The 19,147-nt window shown below is 45.1% G+C and overlaps 2 long non-coding RNA genes across 3 annotated transcripts in view; one reads left to right on the top strand and one right to left on the bottom strand.

The window, feature by feature from the left end:
• LOC110141724 (uncharacterized) overlaps nucleotides 1-19,147 on the top strand; it is a 114,684-nt gene that overhangs the window by 55,286 nt on the left and 40,251 nt on the right. The window lies entirely within an intron of this gene.
• On the bottom strand, nucleotides 6,161-18,549 carry LOC110141730 (uncharacterized). The gene is made up of 3 exons (XR_002315121.2): nucleotides 18,111-18,549; nucleotides 17,679-17,796; nucleotides 6,161-7,326 (listed from the first exon to the last, which is right to left on the bottom strand). It is a non-coding gene; the product is annotated as an uncharacterized lncRNA (long non-coding RNA).

Consider the following 19,147-nt stretch of genomic DNA (forward strand, 5'->3'; position numbering starts at 1 on the left):
AAGAGTGAACTTCTGATTTTCCAACCCCTGGAAAACAGTGCTCTGCATTCTGCCCTGGCCCAGGAGCCTAGGATAAGGCTCTGGCTGTGCTGAGAACTATCTAGCTCTTAGATTTTGCTGAACAGAATTGAAAATGAATGTGAGCCCTCTCAAAGGAAAACTATGTTTTCTCTGGACGATTTTATAAAGCTGAATTTTTGGTTAATTTGCTTTCAGCCAATAGGTTTTTGTGAATTTCCTTTTGGCAAGCTGGTTTTGCTTCCAGGTTCCTAACAGTTTTCCTATTCCCTTAAAAATCTCCTTGCTTCCCCTCAACCTAACCATCCCCAACCCTTTATGCCACCACCAGACTTGAGCTGTATCTGGAAGTATGCAACCCTTGTTCTTCTCCAGGGAAGCCCCTTCCAGCCTGAGGAGGAAGCATTTCATTGTCAGACCAGCTGTCTGGAACTGACAGTGGTGGGCTGTTATTGGTGTCATCCTGGTGAGCCTGGACCAAAGATTTGGCTTCAGTTCTGATTGGCTGGGGCTTGTATCATAATATCTATCAAATATTTTGAGTATCATCTCTGGCAACCATTGTGTGGATAGCATATCCATTCTAAAGAGAGATAATCCCTGATGTTGGCAAAGGGATACTGTGTCCAGAAGCTTCCTACATTTTGCTCTCATCAGCCTATGAGAGTCTTAGGGCAAACCTCATGTCTGTATTTTTCTTGTTTGCATCTCTAATGACTGACCTGTGTCAGACACAAAGAGGCCTGGTGGTTAAAAGTGAACAAGGACAGGTCTGGATTCAGAGCCTGCTAGATACGTGACATTGGTGAGTCCTTCCACCTCTTGGAGGTGTCTGTCCACTTGGGAAAATGACAACAGCCATCTGTCTCATCAGGATACAGAGAGGAAGGAGTTTCAAGGACTTTGAACAGAGTGTGACACATAGTGAACACCAAGGAAGTGCTAAGGATCACTGATGAATGAGTGAGTGAATATATGAGAGAGAGCTGGTTTGATCCTCACAGCAATCCTGCCAGTTTGGCATTATTATATGCAGATAACCCACATGTCCCTTGGGCCTCTATGCCCTTTGGGGAGGCATTAGTGGTAAAGAACCCATTTGCCAATGCAGGAGATGTAAGAGACGAGGGTTCGATACCTAGGTTGGGAAGATCTCCTGGAGAAGGGCATGGCAACCCACTCCAGTATTCTTGCCTGGAAAATTCCATGGACAGAGGAGCCTGGCAGGTTACAGTCCATAGAGTCACAAAAAGTCAGACAAGACTGAAGCAACTTAGCACACACAGGCCCTTTGGAGATTTAAGTAAAATGTACTCACGCCTCAATTCCAGGACTGAGTGAGCCTGACTTCTCCATAGAAATCCTTGCTTCTTACCCTTATGTTCTTACTGTTTTCTTTTCCCGACCCTCTTGATTCTCCTCCAAGAACCTCATATCAGATCCATATTTCCACAAGAATTCAACCATACTTAGCCTTTTCTGAAGTGGGTCATTTTACTGAAATTTTTACAGCAGGTCAATAGCACCCAATTACCTGTCCTAGGTAGTGAGGCTGGGTGGTGGGTGGGCCTATCTGGGTGGTCACATGCAGACTGAGGGTCCTCCCGACCAGAGCTGAGCAACCTGCATAGATGCCAGATCAGAAAGACTTTGAGGAGAAGAGGGAAGACAACATTGAGGAAACCTACCAGGCCCCCCAAATCTCAGTCTCTGGAGGCTGAGCCCTGCAGGTCACTGGCTGTCCAGTCTTCACTGGCTCCTCTGGTCTCCACTCAATCTCATTCTGACCCTTCTCCTTTCTTCTAGTCTCTGGGGAAGACTGAACCACTTCCAGAAGCCCACGTCCCACCAGATCTTGCTCCAGTAGGCCCAGTTTTCCAAGGTGATCACTTGTACCATGGCTGACTCTTTTAGCTTGTTCATGAGAATCTTTTCCTCTTTCTAGTATCACTTCTGTTCTGCATTTTCTCCTTTTCTGAAGTTGGGTCTGGCTGAGAAGACTACTCTTGCTCTTTGCCCCATGAAGTCATAGGCCAGTTAGCAGTGAGTTGGAGGGGAGCTTTTCAGGATCTTCCCCAGCCTCACTGACTTGCAGAAGTCTGCTCTGTATCAGCACAGATCACTTGCGATTACAGCCCTAACCTCTGTCTCCCTTCTCTGCCATTGGACACACCTCAGTAGAAACAATTGAGAAGCGCTGGCTCTGGCCAAAGGGGCTCACCTGGGCTGCTTTTCTCCTAAGCCTTAGGCTAGAAGCATGAACACGACTTTGGTGCTCACAAATGGTCTACCTCACCAGGAAACTTCACAGAGATGTGGGTTCCAAAGCCTCAGATCATAACAAGGTATTTGTTCACCTGGGGGCTCTGTTCCTATAAATCCCTTGGAGACTTGAGCCTTGTGGGAAGGTTACAGCCATAACCAGCAGCCAACAGAATGCCCTCTCTGCTAGTCACAAGCCAAGGAACCCATGACAAGTTACCCAAGTTCTCTGAGCCTTGATTTATTTATCTGTAAAAGGAGAGCTATAGTTTGTATTTTATGAAGGACTTTTAGGAGAGTTAAATAGGATGATGTGTGTGGGAGCCTAATATGGTGCTTGCTATGTGGTGGGTCTTCTGGATTGGCTTCTTGTTCATCCCTTGTTAGACATCATACTGCGCGTTGTAGGCAGCAGGGCGATGCCTCATGCTCCCAACTTCTCCTACATGTTCCCTTCCCTTTCATCATCAGAGTCTATCTGACCTGAGTCCTATCCCCTCACTGCTCTGTTCCCAGAACTGATGAAATAAGTCAAGCTAGGGTGAGATGAAACTCAATAGACATCACTGTCATGTGTTATTTTATCAGACACTGTAGGCTGCACACACCAAATTGATCCTCACACCTCCCCCTACTTTCTTTCCCACATTTCCCTACTTTCTTGCTTGTAGAATCTGATTTTTTTTCCCAGCTGTGCACACTCTTCCATGTAGCAGTGTCCCCAGAAAACTCCATCCAATTCCCAACTCAAGGGTAAAAGCTGATGAGTCTAATCATGGGAAGTCCATTCTGTAAGCTAGTACTTAGTTTGGAAGTGGGCATATAACCCTGTTTCTGTCAAGGATGGGGAGGGAATGTTTGCTCTGGGAGCTTTCAATAAAGGTTTCCTCAGTTTTTCAGAGTGGCCGCTGGACGCTGTCATGTCTGTGAGCGTCACGCACAGAAACTGTATGTGCTTGTCACCTTGAGGAGGGTCATGTGTCTGTGAGTAATAGCATGCCTGTCACCTTGAGGAGGGTCAACCCAGGTTGTGAGCCAACATGCTGAGGCTGGCAGAGGACAAAGACAGAGAGAGCTTGCGACATTGCTGATGTCCTCGAGCTGTGTCATTCATCAATCCTGGGACATTCCAACTGGGACTTCTTGTTCTGGAAGATAACAAACTGTCCATTAGTTTAAATCTATTTGAGTGTTTTTCTGGTAGTTTAGCTGGGATATTCTGAATGATACAGTGAGATACCAGGTATGGATGTGGAAGATGGAGAGAGGAACATGGCAGAATGTTAATTCCGAGGGACTATAAAATCTACTGGGAAAGACAGTGTGTGTGTGTGTGTGTGTGTGTGTGTGTGTGTGTGTGCGCACATGCGGGCGCTTAGTTGTTCAGTGGTCTCCTACTCTGACCCCATGGACTGTAGTCGGCTAGGCTCCTCTGATTATGGGGGTTCTCCAGGCAAAAATACTGGAGCGGATTGTCATGCCCTCCTCCAGGGCATCTTCCCAACCCAGGGACTGAAGCCAGGTCTCCCGCATTGCAGGCAGATTCTTTACTGTCTGAGCTACCAGGGAAGCCCATGAACACTGGAGTGGGTAGCCTATCCCTTCTCCAGGGGATCTTCCCAACCCAGGAGCCGAACCAAGGTCTCCTGCATTTCAGGTGGATTCTTTACCAGCTGAGCTATCAGGGAAGTCCCAGGGAAGGCAGAGGAGGACACAAAAGTTTCTGAGAAGGGCTTAAGTTAAGGCTCGGAAAACATAGAGTGGGAGGAGAGAGGAGGGCTGGTTGCAATTCAATCACAAGAACAATCTGTGGATCCACAGTCCTCTTTCTCGAAGTGAGACAGCTTGGCTTGTTTTTCTGACTGGCTAAGCAATGGCATGATAACATGAATCTTTAAGTGTTTTTGTTTGTTTGTTTGTTTGTTTGCTGTGCTGGGTCTTTGTTGCTGTGTGAGGGCTTCCTCTCGTTGTGGTGAGCGGGGCTACTCTCTAGTTGCAGGGTGCGGGCTTCTCATTGCGGTGGCTTCTCCTGTTGTGGAGCACAGGCTCTAGGGTGCGTGGGCTTCAGGAGCTGTGGTGTGTGGGCTTAGTTGCTCTGCAACCTGTGGGATCCTAGTTCTCAGACCAGGCATTGAACCTGTGTCCTCTGGATTGGCAGGCAGATTCCTAACCACTAGACCACCAGGGAAGTCCTGGTCTTTAAGCTCTTAAACAGGCAGGTGGTTAGCAGTGGGGCAGGTGGAGCAGGATGAAGGTAAGACAAACTTTTCTAGAGGGGTTTTTCTAGCCAGTTCATGCTAGGCAGAACCCACTCCATGCTCTCAAAGACCTTCCCCGACCCCAAGACCTAGGTCTTCTCTTCCTGGTTCAGTTTTATCCTGGTGCAGGTAAAGCAGGAAGAGCAGGAGGAATAGTGGCCTTGGAGCCTAGGCCCAGTTCCGACAAAGGGCTTTGTTGCTGGAAACATGAGGCTCAAGGGACGTTGCCCGTTTTCCTCCAGCAGCCTGACTCCGGCTCAGGCCTTCCCCGGCTCCTCTTACCTTGCCCACTACCATCACCCCAGCTTTTCACCCATCACAGGCAGTGGTGGCTGTGATCTAGGAAGTTCAGTAGAAGAGACAGACAGCAGGAGACCAAGGTGTGAAATTCCTGAGTGCTGAGGGCACGGCAAAGTGGAACTCTGGCCAGCTTCCTGCTCCCTCTGTCCTGGAGTGCAGAGTACTGGAATTGAGGGTGGCCAGCAAAACAGACACTGGAAGAGAGAGTCCAGGGTTTCGAATTCTGGTGCTACCCAAGGACCGAGTCTGGCAACAGGGTAACACATGGGCTACAACTTGCGCTCCAGAGCCGGTTCAGCTCTATTGAGTTCTATGTCCACCTCTTCCCAGCTATACTGTTTTTGCTGACCTACTGAAACTCTCTGTGCTCTCATTTCCTCATCTGTGTGAGGCTTTATTGATTAGCAGTTACTTAAAGGGTGTCAACTGAAAAAAGAGTTAAGAGAGTTAAGTTCTATTTGGAGCAAAATGAGGACTGCAGCCGGGAGACAGCATCTCAGATAGCTCTGAGAGATGTCTCCAAAGAGGTGGTGGTGGGAGGTCAATATATAAAATCTGGTGAAAGGGGAGTTCGGTGCAATCAAGCACTTATTTTATGAAAGGTTTTCTGCTAGTCATGAGAAGTGATGTCACCATGCAAGGATTTGCTACTTTTTAAGATATGAAGAGATGCAGGGATTGGGGTCATGAAATCAGTGTCTGAGAACATTTAACTATGTAAAGACCTGTTCCACCGGTTTCCCTGGAGCACAGACTGCCTCACTCTCCACCTGAACTCTCTTCAGGGTGGGTTGAAGGTCAACAGCTGCGGAAGCACAGGGTTCAATCTCCACAGAGGTGGATGGCAGATGCCCTCGGTGAGTGCCAATTTGTAGTTGACAAGGGCTAGAAGGATTCAATAAATGAAAAAAATGTGTATACAAGGTTATAAGGGTGCCAGGCCCTGAGTTGAAGTGCAACCAATGTTAACCACTGTTGTTCTAGAAAACTGCAAACCTATAGGCCTGGAGGGAGGTGATTATTCTGTGGCATTAAAATGATCAGGTAATTGAGAAATCAACCTTTCAAACAATGACTGTCTTCTTTATGTTCAAAGATTTCTTTTCTTTTTTTTTTTTTGAGCTTGTGATATAGTTTTTTTTTTCCCATTTATTTTTATTAGTTGGAGGCTAATTACTTTACATCATTACAGTAGTTTTTGTCATACATTGAAATGAATTAGCCATGGATTTACATGTATTCCCCATCCCGGTCCCCCCTCCCACCTCCCTCTCCACCCCATCCCTCTGGGTCTTCCCAGTGCACCAGGCCCGAGCACTTGTCTCATGTACCCAACCTGGGCTGGTGATCTGTTTCACCCTAGATAATATACATGTTTCAATGCTGTTCTCTTGAAACATTCCACCCTTGCCTTCTCCCAGAGTCCACAAGTCTGTTCTATACATCTGAGTCTCTTTTTCTGTTTTGCATATAGGGTTATCGTTACCATCTTTCTAAATTCCATATATATGTGTTAGTATACTGTAATGGTCTTTATCTTTCTGGCTTACTTCACTCTGTATAATGGGCTCCAGTTTCATCCATCTCATTAGAACTGATTCAAATGAATTCTTTTTAATGGCTGAGTAATATTCCATGGTGTATATGTACCACAGCTTCCTCATCCATTCGTCTGCTGATGGGCATCTAGGTTGCTTCCATGTCCTGGCTATTATAAACAGTGCTGCGATGAACATTGGGGTGCACCACTTCTGGGCATACACACCGAGGAAACCAGATCTGAAAGATTTCTTTTCAAAAGGGATGTCTATAATCATTGTCTCTACTTTCTTCTCTTTTCCAGTCAGGTTTTGGTTTCTTGCCTTAACATTTGAATCCAAGCTTGAATTCTCAGGTCTCCTCTTGAGCTGTCAGCACCATTAAGGTGGTGGTGGTTTCGTCGTTCAGCCCTGTCTGACTTTTGTGACCCTGAGGACTGTAACCCACCAGGCTCCTCTGTCCATGGGATTTCCCAGGTAAAAACACTGGAGTGGTCTGCTGTTTCCTTCCTCAGGAGATCTTCCCGACCCGGGGATTGAACCTGTATTTCCTGCATTGCAGGTTGCCTCCTGCATTGTGGGTAGATTCTTTACTGACTGAGCCACCAGGGAAGCCAGCATTAAGCTAAGAGGTCACTATTCCTTTTAACTCTTTCTTCCTTTCGCCTTTAGGACATAATTCTATCACATATTTCCTTTTACCTCTTGCTGGTTCATCCCCATTTTCCTGATTTTTTCATGTTGAAGCATCAGGACTCAACCTCACAAATTTCTTCATCCCAGAGATGGAAACTCCATGTTTCCACTTTCTCAGGCCACTTTCATCAGGCCTCTTCCAACACTCAGTCCAAACAAGAGGAATGACCACTGACCCATGTCCACATACCCTCCAGATCCATGGGGACTTTTTGTGGCTGTTCATTCTGATAGTGCTTCATCTGGCTACAGTGCTAAAGGAGAAATAGTTAGGAATTATGACAATGCGTGAAGAAAGAGTCAACTAAACCAAAGACAATGAGATCAACATCACAAAGTTCAGTTCAGTTCAGTTCAATCACTCAGTCATGTCCAACTCTTTGTGACCCCATGAACCGCAGCACACCAGGCCTACCTGTCCATCACCAACTCCTGGAGTCCACCCAAACCCATGTCCATTGAGTCGGTGATGCCATCCAACCATCTCATCCTCTGTCATCCCCTTCTCCTCCTGCCCTCAATCTTTCCCAGCATCAGGGTCTTTTCAAATGAGTCATCTCTTTGCATCAGGTAGCCAAGGTATTGGAGTTTCAGCTTCAGCATCAGATCTTCCAATGAACACCCAGTACTGATCTGCTTTAGGATGGACTGGTTGAATCTTCTTGCAGTCTAAAGGACTCTCAAGAGTCTTCTCCAACACCACAGTTCAAAAGCATCAATTCTTTGGTGCTCAGCTTTCTTTATAGTCCAACTCTCACATCGATACATGACTACTGGAAAAACCATAGCCTTGACTAGACAGATCTTTGTGGACAAAGTAACATCACAAAAAGGCATGTTTAATCTCCCTTCTTCTCCTGCCTTTTCTACTTCTTTTTCTGTTTCATATCTGTCTGTATAGTCAAAGCTATGGTTTTTCCAGTAGTCATGTAGGGATGTGAGAGGACCATAAAGAAAGCTGAGCACCAAAGAATTGATGCTTTCGAATTGTGATGCTGGAGAAGACTCTTGAGAGCCCATTGGACAACAAGGAGATCAAACAAGTCAATCCTAAAGGAAATAAACCCTTAATATTCATTGGAAGGACTGATGCTAAAGCTGAAGTTCCAATACTTTGGCCACCTGATGTGAAGAGCTGACTCACTGAAAAAGATCCTGATGCTGGGAAAGACTGTGGGTGAGAAGAGAAGAGGATGACAGAGGATGAGATGGTCAGATTGCATCACTGACTCAATGGACATGAGTTTGAGCAAACAAGTGGAGGACAGAGGAGCCTGCATGCTGAAGTCCATGGGGTCACAAAGAGTTGGACATGACTTAGTGACTGAACAACAACAATCTGTCCTTTTCTGTCCTGTGGATGGACACCTTACATATGCACTGTGAGCTCATCTCTGAATCCCTATAACACTCTCACACACTGCCTTGAGCAGAACAGTGTCTGCTGAATAAATAGGTGGAGAATTTTCTTCAAGGATCCATTCTTACCTAGGGAGTTCAGCCTGAAAGTTTTATCTTGGTGTGCATAAAAAAAGAGGTTTGGGTGGAATGACTAAACCACATTGGTCTTCTTTCAAGAAGGCATGCATGGTGGCTTGGTGGTAAAGAATCCGTCTGCCAGTGCAGATGACATGGGTTCAATCTCTGGTCTGGGAAGATCCCACATGCCACGGAGCAGCTAAGCTCTTGTGCCAGAACTACTGAGGCTGTGCTCTAGAGCCCGGGAGCAGCAACCCCCCGAGTCCACACGTTCTAGAGCCTGTGCTCCATAACAAGAGAAATCTGTGCACCAAAACCAGAGAGTAGCCCCTGCTTGCTGCAACTAGAGAAAAAAAAATCTTGGATAGCAACAAAGACCCAGCACAGCCAAAAATAAAATAATAAATAATTTCTTTTTTTAAAGAAGGCATACATGGGAAAGGAGATTTGAGAAGGCAGACATATGGCTTCTCTTCCTGACTCTCTCAGGTTCCACATTCTGGAAAATAACCCCGAAGTTCCCCACCTTTATTTTTGTTTATCATGAAAAATGAGACTGAGTTTAAGTGGGTCAGGACCTCACATACCAAGTAAATGGAGAATCAGAAATGCTTGGTATCTGGGGGGGACAGGGTGGTGGAGACGTAGAGTGAGAGCTCTAATGTTTACCTTGTTTTTCTTTTTCATTATGAAAATCACAAAGTCAGATAAAAATCCTGGCTTCTGTTTTCCCAACGAGGATTTATGAGATTATCCTAGCGGCTGCTTGCTTGAGCTCTGCAGAGAGAAATAAGTTTTATAAACTGATACGATCCCCACTATTCTATATGAAAATGAATTTAAGGACCAACCAGGACAGGTCCCAAACCCGCACAGAGCCCAGTGAATGAATAGAACCACATTATAAGGTTCTCCAGAGAGTGGGGCAAAAGGAATCGATTGTCTTCCTAAAATATACCAGCAAGAATGCAAGCCTTAATTAAGAAAGCCCAAGGTTGATTTTTCTTGCTGCCTTTTTCTCTGAGAGACAAATCATAAGAAATGAATGAGGCTGAAAACAAATGAGAACCATATTTGGAAAGCAAAGCATAGTCTAACTCTTGGCTGAGCTGGTTGCAAAGAGCTAAAGTTCTTTAATCATCTCACTGGAGATGTAGCCAAAAAATGCAATTTGAAACACACACATACACACACGCACACACACACACTGCACACACACACATTTCCACACCATGCCCTCCTCCTTTTTCACTGTAGATGAATCAAGATGGTGGAGACAGGATATGATCAGAACCATTCCTGCTCTCCACTGACTTTATAAAAGGCTTTGGCAGTAGGTAATCTTTGCTGCCATGGTCTGGGGAATCCATCTATCAATTCCTATTCTTTAAATGTTCACTGTGCGTTGTGCATTAGATGCAAGGAGCAAACAAGCAGTTGGAATAGGCAATGGATTGTGAATATGCTCAGATGGCAACCTGTTTAAGATTCAGATTCTTCTAACAGATGATTTTTTTTCTAGAAGAAGATGAATCAGTTTGGCCTAAAAGAACATTACTACATCTAAAGGTGGGGATGGGGTGGGAGGGGAAATGACAATTTTATGAGAATTAAAATAGCCTCTTATTAGCTAATAAACTGTGGACACACAGAGGGTTTTCCCTGTGTCTGGATTAGCCACGTCAGCTTCACACAGAGGCAGACCTGGTGGCTGAATATGGTGGTGTGATTTCAAGATGCTTCAGTTTACAGTCCGTTTCACTCCACCCCACCGTACCTGAGAGTTTGCTTAAGGCTTGAAAAATTACTGTTTTTGTTAACATTGAGACAGAAGACATATCTATCTTGCTTTATGGAAGTGGGTTAAATGAGATATGGGCTTTTCTAATGAAGCCTAACTTAAAATGATATTAAATAAATCTAGCTTATTGTAGGAACATTTTTACCCGACTCATGATGTTTCTGTTTGTTAAAGGGAGCTCATGTAGTGTAACTCCTGGCCTCCATTCTCTCTATTACTCTCATTTCCCTAGGGGAGGATGGAGTATCTTAACTGACTGAAACATCTGGGTGTGCTCAGCTCTGCTCCATCTTCCTTCCTTTTGGGAGTGAGCTGCTCAGAGAGAGGAAGGATTCTATCCTGCTCTTCTGGGGGAGGGATCTTTCTCCTCACTGGGGTCCAGTGTGGGCAGATCTACTTGGCTAACAGACAACCGTATCCTCCAACCTGCTCTCTGTTAGAAACGAGGGAGATTTTTGCCTTGGCTTTTTGGACCAGGCTTTTGTTTTATGCTCAGTTTGTATAGAACATGGGCACAAAAGAGGAGTGTTATATATTGGGCTCCTTCAGACACCCCAACATGGTTTAAATATAAAGAAATCTGAATAGAGAACTTGAAAATGTTAGTTCTGATCCTGGCTCTGTCTTACTTTAGGTGTTTAAAATTAGGGGGGAAACAACTTCTCAAGGGATTTCCCTCATAGCTCAGTTGGTAAAGAGTCTATCTGCAATGCAGGAGACCTGGCTTTGATTTCTGGGTTGGGAAGATCCCCTGGAGAAGGAAATGGCAACCCACTCCAGTATTCTTGCCTGGAGAATCCCATGGACAGAGGAACCTGGCGGGCTACAGTCTATGGGGTCGCAAGAGTCAGACATGACTGAGCGACGAAACACACGCATACAATGTCTCAATATTTCAGTTTTCTTGAATGTAAAAGTAGCTCCTAAGATCATTATCTTATATGTGTAGTAGAATGTCACCCCAAGACTTATGTTTATATAATAATGTGTACTGTTACAGACCTTTTCCCAGCCAGAGAAGGTTTCAGGGCTTTGTAAAGACAGAGCCCGAGGAGTCTCTGTTATTTACATAAGAGTTTGCTGATCAAGTTGTAATTTTCCAGAGAAGAATATAATTGGACCTTCTAGGTTTTGAGCCTTCGTAAAACTGACTACCTCCTTGAGAAGGGGAAGTCTTGCAAGAAGTTAAGAATTATTTGCAAAAGGATCCCCAGTGTCTTCTGGGAAAACAGGGTCTGAGATCTCAACCTTGTGTCCCAAGAATCAAAGTTATGATGATGCCCTGGAGGTGGATGAGGCTAACCCTAACCAAGACCAAGGATGTAGAAGATCGATGAAGTCCCTGAAAATGAAATTATCCTGAGAAAGGGGGGAGGATTGAAGTTGATAGCTGGAGCTCAACACAGAGCTGATGGCACACGGGTCAGTTAACAGTGAGCATACTATCACTGCGTAACAAACAACCACAGAACACATACAGGCTGTTGGCAAAGTAATGGAAATACAGCTGTAAATGTACCCTGAATTGATGACACAATAGTCTCACATACAAATGAAAACCATTCCCATGGGGATCTCTCTGTCTGACACTCTCCTCTTCTTCCCTTCATTTTCCTGTTTATTCTTAGTTTTCCCAAGTTTATAGTTACAGGCACTGAGGAAGGGAAAATCTTGATTCCTATTTGGGAAATGGTCAGAGTTGTGGATCAGAGGAATAAGTATCATTCTGTTTCTTCTCTTCCTAAAATCAGTTTTGGAATAATCCTTTCACACCCACTTCCAACAACTGAGTGTGTGATGAAAATCTAGTCTCCAAGGCTTCACTCAGCCAGGGCATTCATTTCACATTTCCTGTCTCTTGTTCAGAGGAAGAATCCTTTCTTCCTACAAGACCATGGGTCCTCTGACAAGAGACCACTGGTGCTGGCTGGCTATGTGTTTAGAAAAGAGCAGAGGTTTGAGATCAGAGGATACACTTCTGCCTTCACTGGCCCCTACTCCCTCGGTCTGTGGGATCTTCCAGCATACCTCTCTCGTGGTACCACACTGTCCAAAACAGGGAGTCACGTAGAATAATGAGCAAACATTTTAAATGAACAAAGAAAAATTGCAGATCTTGTCTGCTGACCAGGGCATGAGGCCATCTCAGTCTACACTGCCCATTCATAGCTTTTAAAGCTAACGACAGGTCTGCCGCTCAGTTAAAGTCTGGTTCTCTGCGGTCAGTGCTTCACGGACACTTACAAAGAAGAGATGGGAAAAGAATTAAATGGTTTGTGAATATCAAAGTACTTTTGTATGGGGAGGATATGAAGACTGGGATAAGGTATTGTAAAAACATTAGCTTTACATGGACACAGAGAAAAGACTTGTGGTTGCCAGTGGGGGAGGGGTTGGGGGAGGGTTGGGGTTAGCAGATGTAAGTTATTATACATATAGAATAGGCATGCAACCAGGTCCTACTGTATAGCACAGAGGACTATATTCAATATCCTGTGATAAACCATAATGGAAAAGAATATAAAAAAAGAATGTACATGTGAATAACTAAATCACTTAGCTGTACACCAGAAATTAACACAACATTTTGTAAATCAACTATATACTTCAATTAAAAAATCATTGAAAGACAATAGCTTTTGTTTTTTTAATTATATTTACTGTTACAAATTCTGGAGGAAGGCATGGCAACCCACTCCAGTATTCTTGCCTGGAGAATCCCATGGACTGAGGAGCCTGGTGGGCTACCGTCCATGGGGTTGCAAAGAGTCAGACATGACGAAGTGACTTAGCAGCAGCAACACTATTATAAAGGTTAACAATATGGTTACATGATTTAAAATTCAAAGGTACAAATGTTACCCTTGATAAATTCTTCCCTCTAATCCCAAAAATGTATGTTTTCAAGTCATCAATACAGATACAAATCCTGGTCTAACTGATGATTAGCAGGGTGAGCTGGGTAGGTAACTTAATCTCTCTGGTTTTATGTAGTGGGAATGGTAATACTTGCATCATAAAGTTGCTATGATTAAATGAGATGATATGTATAAAGTACTTGGCATAACATTGACACTAGATAATGATAGACAATAGCTAATGTTAACAACTATTCACTTCACAAAACAGACTCAGGTGGGCAAAAAAAACCCCCAAAACCCCGACTTCTATCTTTCCTATTTATAGCCTTACTTTCTTTCTTGTGTCTCAATCAAACTGTTAGAGAAAAGTTAATGTAAATATTTGTGATTTCTGAGCCATCCTGGGTTACAACTGGGTCATGGTTGAGATTTCCTTCTTCTCTTTTATCTTCTCCCAGCTTGGTCTTTGATCCACAAGGGAAAGGTCTATCCACCCCCTCTCTGGCTGCTGTCATACTTGCCAACGTGGTGTTGAGGGCTGGGGTGGGGTCTGGGCACCTACTTCTCAGTATTGGTTTCTCTCAGTGCTCTGATGAGAGGGACCCTGTCCCACATCCATCTGAGATACCCACCCACCCAACAACCACCCTCTGAGAGGGAACTGCAGTTCTTCAGGACTTCAGCAGTCCCGTTCAGGGGCGGCAGGCTTCTGATGTGGCATTCCCTAGTGCTGGTCCCAAGGCCCCATGGGCTTCCTCTCTCCAAGCTATCTTCTGTATCTCACTCAAGAGCCTTGGGGATTTTCAGATGGTCATGCATACCCCTTCAGGGATGCAGAAAACTCAAGGTAGCCTCTGGCTCCATTATGGTTTGCCACAGTTTTACTCCATTGTTAATGCACAGCAATGTGTCATGCCTGCAGTCTTTCTAGACTTCATGCAGGAAGTAAGAGCCAGATCCTCTCCATTTTCAGACCCCCAGTAGAAATGCTGTCTAGCAATCCTGGTGAAAGTGAAAGTCACTCAGTCGTGTCCAACTCTTTTCGACCCCATGGACTATAGAGTCCATGGAGTTCTCCAGGCCAGAATACTGGAGTGGGTAGCTTTTCCCTTTCCCAGGGGATTTTCCCAACCCAGGGATTGAATCCAGGTCTCCCGAATTGTAGGTGGATTCTTTACCAGCTGAGCCAAAAGGGAAGCCAAGAATACTGGAGTGGGTAGCCTATCCCTCCTCCAGGGATCTTCCCGACCCAGGAATCGAACCAGGATCTCCTGCACTGCAGGCAGATTCTTTACCAACTGAGCTATCAGGGAATCCTGGTGAGAAGAAGTTTTTTTTTTTTTTTTTTTTGGTGCTAAAGAGGCGTCTATGGATTAAGGAGAGGGGCTTCCCAGGTGGCTCAGTGGTAAAGAATCTACCTGCCAATGCAGGAGATATGGGTTCGATCCCTGAGTCAGGAAGATCCCCCAGAGGAAGAAATGGCAACCCACTCCAGTATTCTTGCCTGGAGAATCCCATGGACAGAGGAGCCTGGTGGGCTACAGTCCATGGGGTCACCAAGAGTTGGACAAGATGGAGCAGGCAAAGAGAAGAGCATTGGCCTTGATACGAGAGGACCTGGGTGAAATCCAGACACTGCCTCTTCATTGCTTGGTCACCTTGAGCACTAAATCTTCTTCAGTCAGGGTTTTCTCATTTCAAATTAGGAACAAGAATCACAATACCTTCTCTCAAGTTTGCTGCAAAAATTGTCAGGTTATGTTTTGAAAGTGGTTTAACATCTATAAAGTTGACTATGATTTTCCCCAGTCTTCCATACAACTAAATTATCTTACTATTGAAAGTCATACAAGGAAAATGGGAAGAGAAAAGTTACCAGATAGCCTGATAAGATTACTCGTGACTAAAGATGCTGAAACAAAAGCTGGTGTGTAATGAAGCCAACACAAATAGGTAATTTACAAAAAGAGTTTATGAATTTCTGGTGTTTAAATCAAATAGGGTTTCAATAATAATAGCAATCTCTTAAAGAAATTTAGAGACACTTATCTGTGATCTGATATTTGACAAAATAATTTTATATATCTGCTATGAACTTAATTGCATCCTCCTGAAACCCATGTGTTGAAACCCTAGCCTTCATGTGGTAACCTTTGGAGATGGGGCCCTTGGGAGATAGTCAGCTTTAGATAAGGTCATGAGGGTGGGTATTAGTGCCCTTACGAGAAGAGATATCAGAAAGCCAATACAGTTATTATACAGTTATTTCTAGAAAGAATATAGGAAAGTTTCTGCCAGTTTTCAAATATTATTTTTCTTCATTTCTGTTTTTTTTTTTTTTGTGAGAAACTCAACCAGTTCTTCTCTTGTCCTCTCTAGTAAGTCATAAATTCATTGAAAACAGCAACAGTGTCATGCTTGCTTTTGAATGATATGCAAATCCTAGATGAGACCTACTTAGGCTTCTGTTCAGCTGTCATTGTGTCACTCAGTAGCTGTGTGACTTGAGTTTTCACCTAACCTCCCTGAATCACCCAGTTTTCTCATCCGTAAAGCAGGGAATGTGCTTGCCACACAGAGTTGCTATGAGTATCCAAGTGAATGTGGGAACATCTTTTCCATACTGCTTGATTCTCAGCACATGCATAAGCAGAAAGTATTGCTAATTTAGTCAAAAGAAAATGGAGTCCAGAGAAGTTGATCATCTCTAGCTGATGAGAGGAAGTTGGGCTTTCCCAGGGTCTGGAAGGTTCAGAAGCTATACAGACACAGGCCTAAGTCTTCTAGGAACACAACCTCTCCCAGGGGAGCACAGAGGAGCTCAGAGATGCTCAAAGACCAGTGGGACCTTGAGTCAGGGAGATAAGCAGGAAGTTGCCTTGAAGCCGTGAATCAGTTCTCCTCTAAGACCTCGTTAGTAATAATGGATGTGCCCTCATATCAAGACTATGACTTCAGAGCTTAGGGTTTCCCCTCCTGTCCCCAGTTCTGGGCACCCAGACAAAGGGTCAATGCTAGGGCATGACCGTGAGGGAGGAAAATGAAGGCACAGATTTCTAGGAAGGACTGTGTGTGTGTGATGTGTGTGTGTGTGTATGCGTGTGTTGGTGGTAGGAGTGAGTCCAAACCCAAGACCTTGAGAACAAAAAGCAGGGAAAGCCAGGACGAACATCAACACCAAGGCCAAGGGCAGAAGCAGCCTGAAATAAGGAGAGGCTTGAAACTGGAGGGAAGTAGGAACTGTTCTCAAATGAGGATAGAAAGTTCCTACCAGCTGCTGAAGGTAGCACAACAGCCCCTCAGGCTTCCCAAGAGGTCAGCTGCCGCACAGGACACACATGTGCAATGCTAGTTCAGGCACAGGCCGGGGCCAAAATTTCATCTCTTGGGCTATCCTCATGCTGTTCCTTCTCGTTTTGATTCCTTTCTAAAATTTCCAGTAGAGCAGTGCCCTGCACATCACAGGGATTAAACCTTTGCTGACATGAACTGAAAGTCATTGTCCACGGGGCTGGGATTCACCTGGGGCCTCTTTGGAAGATCCGCTTTATCTTAAATTACATTCAGAACAGTAAATAATCCTTAGAATGTGTTTCACAGGAGCAGGACACTCATTTTAGTGTCCTGGACAAGGTCCAAGGGATTGTAGTCTAAATTCTCCATTTCATATGTTCATGTTTCTAGCGTGGCTCAGAAAGGTCATTCCTGGGTTGCAGTGGATTGTGAGGTAGGAAATAAGAACTCATTTTCAGCCCTACCATGGACTCTTTCTGTTGTTCTGAGTCCCTGAGCAAGCGATCTCCTAACTCTGCTCTCAGTTACTCCATCTGGGAAATGGGAATAATAAACTCCCTCTGAAAACATGAAAATGGATTAGAGATTTCCCAACTAGGTAAAAGAATACTGCATATTTCATAGATACTCCCAGGGACAAGCTCAAACACATGTAAAACCCATCTTCTTTCCTCTGGAATTGAGAAAAATTATAGAATTGGAACTGGGCAATTTATCACTACAAGGTTTGAGAGGGTGTGGCTGACTAAACAGTTCGTCATTCCCAGCTAACTTCCAGAGGGGATGAATAGTAGTGGCTTTATAAGGAAGCAGTAAATCGAAACTAGTTCACTCAACTCTAGCCTTGGCTCTGGTTTGAATCCTCCCAGTAGGGTTTAAAGTCTGATGTGAGGCTTTTTTATTTTGCCAGGCACCAATACGTGGTGCTAGTGGTAAAGAACCCACCTGCCAATGCAGGAGACGTAAGAGACATGGGTTCGATTCCTGTGTTGGGAAGATCCCTTGGAGAAGGGCATGGCAACCCACTCCAGTATTCCTGCCTAGAGAATGTCATGGACAGAGAAGCCCGGTGGGCAATAGTCCATGGGGTCACAAAGAGTCAGACATGGTTTAGTGACTTGGTACAGCACAGTATCACCCTGGGGTCCAGCAGACCTTATAAGACTCTTACCTGTGCACGAACCTGCTTCTGCTCACCAAGAAGGGGAGGCATCCACCATATGCTCTTCTGGTGAGCCCAGGACTCAGCCTAGCTGGAGGCCTGGCACATTGCGGGTACACAGTGATAGCTGTTGAATGAATGAATGAATATCCCTGCTTTGTGTAGCTGAAGGTCAGGGCAGCTTCACTTACTCTTCCCTGAGAAAAGACACAACTGAGGTCATGCTAAAGGGACACCTGGGTGAAAAGGGGCCCTTGATGATAATACTAACACAGTTAGCAATGCCAAAAGTACCATGATTATAAGCATTTTTAAAAAAGTTTTCACAACAATCCTATGAGGTAGGTTCTGTGATTATGACTCCCACTTTATGGATGAGGTCAATGAGGCCCAAAGGAGGTGTGTATCTTGCCTGATGGTTCAGTTGCTGGAGGAGCTTACCTGATTGTGAGTGTTGGTCTCTCAGCTGTGTCCGACACTTTGTAGCCTACCAGGCTCCTCTGTCCACAGAATTCTCTAGGCAAGAATACTGCAGTGGGTTGTCATTTCCTTACCCGACTGTAGACAGCCTCAATCCAGAACCTGCCCTCTTACCCACTCAGTTAATGTGAACATGACCCACAGCTCCACCCAGGGAGCAGACTGCTGAGCACACACGGCTCTCGTTCAGGTCACTGTCCTCTCCGACCAGCTAGCATAAGCCCAGAACTGCGGGCTACCACTGCTCGGCTTCAAGACACCCCAGGGTAAGTTGGACTTGGTGTTTCTGTTTTCAAACGGAGACCCGAGGCCGCAGAGCAATCAGGTATCTTGCTCAGTCACTGGGCGCCATGCGGGAGAGCTGTGATCAGAAAACGAGTCTCCTGTCCTCTGATGTGCAGCTCAGATCTCTGCAGTCTGGCCCCGGGCATCAGAGACGCCCACCTGGTGCACCGCCGAGTCCCGCTATCAGCAGGCAGCTCGGCCCAAAGGTGACAGTCGCTGCCACACTTGGGAGTCAATCGATAATCACCTGCTATGAGGGAAGGACCTCAGGCACTAGAATAAAGAGCCAGACATGGAAGAGACTTTAAGGAATGTTGAATCCAACCCTTCATTTTACGAAAAAGCAAAAACAACAACAAAAAAAAAACCCTGCAAAAACAGAAGCAGCTTGCTTAAGGTCCCAAACTACCTGCTAGCGGTGTGGGGAGCAGGTCTCCCAAGATGCCTCCTGTGTTTACCACTCTACTATATTGTGCTGGGGCTCCCCTGGTGGCTCAGATGGTAAAGAATCTGCCCGCAATGCAGGAGACCCTGGTTCGATCCCTGGGTCAGGAAGATCCCCCGGAGAAGAAAGTGGCTACCCACTCCAGGAATCTTGCCTGGAGAATCCCATGGACAGAGGAGCTGATGGGCCACAATCCAGGGGTCCCAAGGAGTCGGACGCTACTGAGCGGCTAACACTTTCACTTTCATTTTATGCTGTGCTTAGAGGT

This window comes from Odocoileus virginianus, chromosome 5 (genome assembly GCF_023699985.2).
Source record: "Odocoileus virginianus isolate 20LAN1187 ecotype Illinois chromosome 5, Ovbor_1.2, whole genome shotgun sequence".
Taxonomy (NCBI): Eukaryota; Metazoa; Chordata; class Mammalia; order Artiodactyla; family Cervidae; genus Odocoileus; species Odocoileus virginianus.